Genomic DNA, 7520 nt, shown 5'->3' on the forward strand with positions numbered 1-7520 from the left:
CGGGACGGCGAAAACATTCGTTATAAGTGGGAATTCGATATAAGCGACTACCCGAAAAAATTTGAAGCAGTCGAGCTTTAATTGCGTCGCAACTGCGAGGAAGTCAAAAAAGTAAAATAAAACTTTGTGACAACTGTTCGGGGTTTTGTCACGTTTATCTTTAGGTACAGGCGCTCCAAGACAACTAACGTGTTAAATATATCACTTGAATAACACAAGTTGGAAAGCCAGTACGCTCCAAGCAAAACAATTAGTCCTTCTTCTGCATTGCACATAGAAAACAGGTGCTTGCATTCCACGACGAGGTAACTGCGTCTTCAATGGACTCGCCACAGTTGAGTACACAAGGTGTGATTGGCATTAGAATATCTTGACCCTGCAGTGAAAAGCAAGTTTACAATTTAGGTGGCTAATTGCAGCAGTTTGTACTAAGTGGCTTGCTACTTTGAAGCATGCATCATCCATAATGCAATATTTTTGATAACATTCAGGTATCATAGGCCATATCAGGATTTATCTGATACTTTCCGAATAAATACACAATGGGCATTATTTGGATGTATGCATATTCATCTTTAAGAAATGCTCTTTGTTTGCATGGATAACTGATATGTTCAAAACACTAAAAACGCAACTGGTGTCATTTTCTCTCAAAAAATGCTTAAGTTATATTCACAAGTGGAATTCTGTGATTGGAAAGTAATCCTAAAAATATAAAGTTGGCAGTACTTACACCTTCTTGCACAAACATTGCATGAAAAGCTTTTGGTTCTTTGACATTTAGTGCTATTATCTTCAAGGCTGCGAGAGAAAGGAGGTCTGAAAAAAAAGCATGCTCAAATATACCATCCAGCTCAAATATTGACTCGAAAAAGAAAAACTATGCCATGACATATTTTGCCTTTCCCAAATTTCGGGTCTTACCGGTGGCAGATGGTTGTTTTTTCTTCTACTACTCTGAATATTTATCTTGATGATTACATTACTATTTCACACTGACGCCCACTGCAAAAAAAATAAAAACATTCCCTATGCTTTTCTTGCCGGAAGTGGCTGTTGGCTTCCTGTACTGTAAGTATTTGACAAGTGACATGAAAGCCACGCCACATCAAATGGTATATACTTTGCACTTGACTAGTTTCAATTTCTTTTACAGAAACCGATGTCGCTGCAATAAATGCTATCACAGGTTGTTTTTAACAAGAAATTTCTCTTTAAGCATGTCTTGCAACTAGGGCCACATTCACTCCTAAAAACCTAGTACCAAATCGTGCAAAATGTTTTGCAGACATATTTGAGATAAAGTCGTCCTGCCAGAAACTCAGAACCGCATACAGGTTTACAGCGTTTATACTTGTATAAATATCTGCAAAGTCGAATTTACTGGATGTAGAAATGTTTTTATATATGTTTTTGAACAAAAGTCATATCACCAATTCTATATTTCTGAGGCATTAACATCGAAAATCATTTTTTCAAGGCAGCAGTTAGTGTAATATATTATATATGTAGTAATCTAAACATGAAAAAAAGTGTATTGAGCCACTTGGAGCACGGTCAAGGCTACGTCCTCTCTGTTGACTATGAGTAGAAATTGCTCAGACATTCTAGAACAATCGACGGCTCTCGCGAACATGTTGCTTTTGGAGCCGCGCCGGCGAGCAAAGTGAAAAGTCAGCAGCACACACAAGGTTACGCGCTCTCAGGGGTTCCTTCTTCGCCGTTCATTTCTCTATGACGCGCGCGGGCGCGATTGCTTCCGCGCTGCGCTGGATTTTTTTTTTCGAATATGCACCGAATTGTGTGATGCTGCCTCTTCCGTTAAGAATATTGTGCAACAATATTCGCGAAACACAAAATTGGTACGCACATGCTTGCACTCACAAACTCAGTGGCGAATGCCAAGGTACAGTCTTAGTCAAAGGTCTAAGGCCACAGTGTTGAGCTGCAGCGAAATGAATGTTCCTAGAATGCTCCGTGTAGTGGATCATTCAAAACACAAGTCAAGCAGGAAGCTTCTCTACCGCAAGAAGAAACCTTCTGCTAGCATTTCAAGGCCATTTGGTGTTTAATAGTGCTGTAATGGCTCTGTTATGCGACTGAAACGAAAAGCCTTTGGTCTTAAGACTTTTGACCAAGGCTGCACGTACATCACTGTAATGATGCTTCCATGCAAGCCAATGGACAATTGTCACAACACGCTTCAATACACGCCGCAAGTCGGCAGTACATGAACACAACTGTGAACAGGGATCACATAAATTCAAGGCGTGTTTGCACCTATATTTCCTAGCTTTGCTTTTATAATGACCGCGAGAGGCTCTTCAAACTTCTTTCTTGTCGCAACAAGGGTCTCTTCAACTCGCGTCTCGTTTGCTCTTTTAGTGTGGGCAGGGTGTCTACCGACCGGGAAAACCGGGAATTGTCAGGGATTTTTAAGGCGCCAGGAAAAGTAAGGTAACTGTCAGGGATATTACTAAATAGATTGCAGAGTAAAAAAAAAATAACCTATGCTGGCGCGCTCGTACGAGCCGCGGCAGGTGCGGTCAGGCGCAGATGTGTGTACAGTGAAGGGCGGTGGTGGCAGCCCATTCGCATTGGCCTCCGAGATTCTTGACATGCTTGTAGGTACGTATTACTGATACAAGGTTGCGCACGCTGCCACTGAGGATGCAGAACTAGCACAGGACTGTACAGCCGTTGTTCATCTATCCTTTCAGAAAAGCGTGTATAGCGCAAACAGCACTCCATTCGTTCGCTAGGTTCCGCGTCTCCCCGTTATCGCAACTGGTCATGCGCACGCTGCGATCTCTCTACCTCTCTCTACGGCGTGCATTACGGTTTTCGGGTTGAAATTTCTTTTCTGCTGTGCTCTTGAACTGAAGATATTTGTGGAAGTGTCCATGCCACTGTCGAAGAAATACTCCTTCAACCTCGACTGGACAAACTCGGAAATCTCCGCAAATGCAAGTTGGATTAGACCCATGCCAAATGACCCATATAGTGCTCGCTGCAACATGTGCTGCAAGAAGTTCTCCCTGAGCAACATGGGTAAGAGGGCGATTACTAGTCATGTTGAGGGTAAGAAACATCACGCTGCTATGAAAACTCTGCGAAGCGTTTCCGAGACCCGAGTCGTCTCATTTTTTGAGACTGCGACAAATGCGGGTTCACCTTTCGCGGCAGCAGCCGGCGTTTCGTTCAGAGGTAGTGATAGTGGTCGTAGTGCTGCAGCAATGCTTCTGACTACCGCCACAGAAGCACTTAGCCCTTCTCTGAAGACGCCAGTGCGTAGCTTTCAATTGAAGAATGAAGTTACAAAGGCCAAGTTCATGTGGTGTTCGAACACTATAATGACCCATGGACCTTTTCGATCAGCGGCAGCCTCTGCCTTGCTCTTTCCATTCATGTTCCCCACTTGTGAGGTTGCCACCAAAATGCAACTTGGAAAAGACAAATTAAGATACACCATTTGTCATGGTATTGGTCCATACTTTCAAGAAAAGTTGCTGTCAAGCCTGTCTAGCGTTCCTTATCTGGTGGTTGTGTTTGATGAGTCGCTCAACAAAGTCACTCAGAAAGAACAGATGGATGTACTGATGGGGTACTGGGGCCTAACTGATGCCACTGTGAAAATGCGCTACCTAACTTCGGGTTTCTTGGGGCACATCTGCGCAGATTTGGCTGTTGCTTTTAGGAAAGCCACAGAAGGCATTAAGCAAACGAAGATTTTACAAGCGTCAATGGACGGGCAAAACGTCAACTTGTTTGAGGTCCCTCAAAGAACATAGAGCATCTGACAACAGTCACCAGATCCTGGACATTGGATGGAAGCTGTGGACTCCACGTTGTCAATGGCGGATTTAAAACAGGCCACTCTGCGACTCACTGGGATCTGGTAGCATTTCTTCGTGGGAGCTATAATCTGTTCAAGTGTGTGCCAGCACGTCGCACAGACTACACTCACTACACGGGCAGTGTTTTGTTCCCATTGAAGTTCTGCCCAGTAAGGTGGCTCGAGAATAAGAAGGTGATCTCGAGAGCGCTTGATGTTATTCCAAACTTAGTGAAATATGTGGAATGCTCAAAGGAAGCAAAAAAGTCGCCAGCATGTGCTAGCTACAGCACTGTTCAAAAGGCAGTAGTTGACAGGATGCTGCCTGTAAAATTGGCTTTTATGCTGTCAATTGCTGAGGAACTCGAGCCATTTCTGGCTCAATTTCAGACGGACAAGCCCATGCTGCCGTTCATTGCTCATGCTCTGGGTCGCCTGTTACGGTCATTGCTTGCTAGAATCGTCTCGAAAGAGATCCTACAAGCTGCCAACACATCCTCCAAGCTGTTTAGGAATGACTTGGAGAACCCAGATAACATGGTTGCTGCTGCTGTATTTGACATCATGTTTGCTGCGAAAAATGAGCTTCACAAGATCCCAAACTGTCGCAACTGATTGTGCTCAGTTTAAAAAATGTGTATGTCCTTCGTGAAGAGGTGTTCACAAAAGGTGACGGAAAGGTCACCGTTGCAATACAAGTTGACCAGAGGTGCCAGCTGCTTGGGCCCTACTAATGCATTGTCCCCAGAGGCTGGTGCTAAAGAACTGTGCATTGCACTGGAGGTGCTAATGGAGCACGAATGGCTGACTGGCTTGGAAGCTGAGCGTACCCACCGTTCTTATGTCGAGGTATGCCCATTGAGCCCTATACAGGTGGCATTGAGGAGCTTTGACAGAAGGGAACAGAGGCTGGATGCGCTCTGGTTTGAGTTGTGTTCATGGGATCAGGAAGAGTTATTTTCATTTGTCAAGCTAATTCTTTGCATGCCTCATAGCAATGCAGCTGTGGAACGAAGATTTTCTGTAAACAAAGAATGCCTTGTCGAAAACCTCAAAGGAGAGTCGCTGATTGCACAAGGAGTGGTGTATGACGCAGCTGCTGGAGGGGTTGCCAAAATTGATGTTACAAACAATGATGCAAATGGTTCGTGGTGCCAATACCAGATGGAAGGAGGAGTTGCAAAGATTGAGGCAACAGTGAGATTGGACGCATCAGATGCTGAACGGAAGAAAAAGAGAGTGGCTACTCTTGTCAAGGAGCTTCAACAAAAGAAGCAAAAGTTCATCAGCGATGCACAGTTGCAGCCTTCCCGTCTTGAGGAAGAAAATAACTAGTCTACGATTTTACTTTTTTTAATAGTGGATAAGTGGTTTTATGTACCTGAACACAAAATTTTGCTTTGAGCGCAATGCCTACCTGTGCATTATATAGCGTTCTTATAGCAGTGGTCTAAATTATTTTCCAGGACTTCGGTCAGGGAATTTGATGGAAATGGTCAGGGGAAACCTGGAAAAGTTGGGGAATTTGAAAATAATTTGGTAGACACCGTGGTGGGTTTATGCCCTTTCCTACTAGGAAAATTCCGGAACCTCCCACAGATTCAACACTGATTCGACGTGGCAGGCACATACGAACAATGCCATCGACAGGTTACAGGGCGCATACAAACACAGGCTAACAATAATGAGCGGTTTGGTGGGAACATACTCTTGGTCACATTCCAGAATTTGCCTGTGCGATCGAAAGACAGTTGAAGCAGTGTGCACAACAGCATGATGAACATGTCTACAGCCTGCCCTAAGCTGAGCTTAGCAGGAGTTTCGGACACCTGGTCCTCTTGCGCTGTCTTTCTTTCGCATTTCGCTGCTTCGTTGTGACCACTCCATGGTCTTTCTTTCGGCTTTGCACGGCTTTCTACTGCAGTGCCCTTCCTTTCCTGCAAAAAGGTTTTCCCTTCCGCGGAGCGTTCGTCTACGGGACTCTTACGTTCTTCCTTCTTAGTTGTCTGACTTGGTGCTTCTTTGCTTTAGCTAGCATGCACGCGCTTCCTTCGCCACTTATTTTTCCCTTGGTGATCACTGTGACGTTCCAACGAGCAGGATTCGGATATCTGTCTCGTGGCTTCTTTCTGGTCTCTTTGGAAATTTTGCCCCTTTATGTTTCCCAATATGAGGTCGTATATGGGGCACTGCCTGCATAGTGCAGTCAGTTTACCACTGTAGTAAGGAGTCTGCACATGTACTCTAGATTCCGGCAAGCACTGAAACGAGCTGTTTACTAGCCGCGCAAGGCTCTTCATTCTAGTGAGATCCTTGTCTCTCACTAAGCTTCGTTTTATGATTACAGCGCTGCTTCCTGTGTCCTGCAACACTGCAGTTGTTTTTTCTCCTACCTTCTCTTTCAGGACAGGCATTCTGTTAAATACAACTTCGGGCCGTGTGTTCGCTACGTCATCCACGACTGGAACCCTCTTGCTATTCTTCAGTTCTGCGGAGCCATTTTCGGCTTCCTCCTCGAGGTGATCACATGAGGAGGCCCGAATGCACTATACCTGGGGAACGGACTTGCCTGCTTAGGGACAAGCCGTGGTTTTGTGTCCTTTCTGGCTGCATTTAAAACATGCTGCTGCAGTACTGTTCCTAGCGCTGTTGTGGCAGTTAGACGCGTGGTGGTCCGACTTGTTGCAGAGGAAGCATTTTGATGGAGGCTTTGGTCTAAATCGGGTATCGCAGCTGTCGTATTTTTCCCGCGCTCTCTGAATTCGTATTCTTAAACTTGCTGAGAGTCGTTCCTCCTTGAGCTTCAAGAAATTGGTCAGCAAGTTCTAGCATTTTGGAAAGGGTCTTGGCTCTTTTCTCCTTCAGGTATAGCAGCAGACTTGGGTGACAGCTGGACAGGAATTATTCTTTCATGAGCAGCTCACGAAGTGCGCTCTGATCCTGTGCCATTTCAGAATGTCCCGTCCACCGGTCAAAACAGTGACTTAGTCGCGCCTCATATTGGGTTGCTGTTTCACCGTCTGTGAGCTTCCCGGTCCTGAATTTTTATCTCGAAATCTCTCGGTGGTGAGTCGCAATCGTTTAGGCAAGGCGGTCTTTACCTTGCTGTAGGAGAGCAAGCTGCCAGGCTAGTTGGTGATGCATGTTGTAAACTAGGAAGTGCAAAATACCGGACGACGGACAGAGTAAGCGCTCGTGAACCTGTTTTTTGTGTACCTTACTCTGTCCGCCGTTCGGTATTTTGCGCTTCCTAGTTTACAACCTTGCTGTAGGTTGCTGTATCTTCAGGAGACAGTCGCCCGAATACACATAGAGCAGCGCCTCCTCTATTTTTTATATGCCCGTCAGATCGTGCGGCAAACAATGAGAACTCGCGGGACGCCACGCTTCGCACTCTTGCCGCAGTGTGGCGCCACCAGCTGACACTATCGCCGGCCCAACGCCTGGCCGGCCGGCCCAGCACCCGTGCTGCACGCCTGCTGTGTAGGTTACCGAATTGGCTGAATTCCCACGTTACGTTTTGGTTTGTCAAATACGAAAACTTTGCCTTATTTTTATATGTTGCAAGCAGGCGGATTTTGTGACTGGGTTTAGACTGGCTCATTCACTAGCTTTGCTTTTCTGTTTTTCAGGAAGAAGCTATGTAATGTGCTTGTATCCCAGTTTATCCTGGGCAATGATTGCT

General features: G+C 45.5%; 1 pseudogene; it reads left to right on the forward strand.

The window, feature by feature from the left end:
• The first annotated feature begins 2903 nt into the window (after nucleotides 1-2903).
• LOC144133770 (uncharacterized) lies at nucleotides 2904-4569 on the forward strand (annotated as a pseudogene).
• Nucleotides 4570-7520: the final 2951 nt, after the last annotated feature.

This window comes from Amblyomma americanum, chromosome 5, assembly GCF_052857255.1.
Source record: "Amblyomma americanum isolate KBUSLIRL-KWMA chromosome 5, ASM5285725v1, whole genome shotgun sequence".
NCBI classification, from domain to species: domain Eukaryota; kingdom Metazoa; phylum Arthropoda; class Arachnida; order Ixodida; family Ixodidae; genus Amblyomma; species Amblyomma americanum.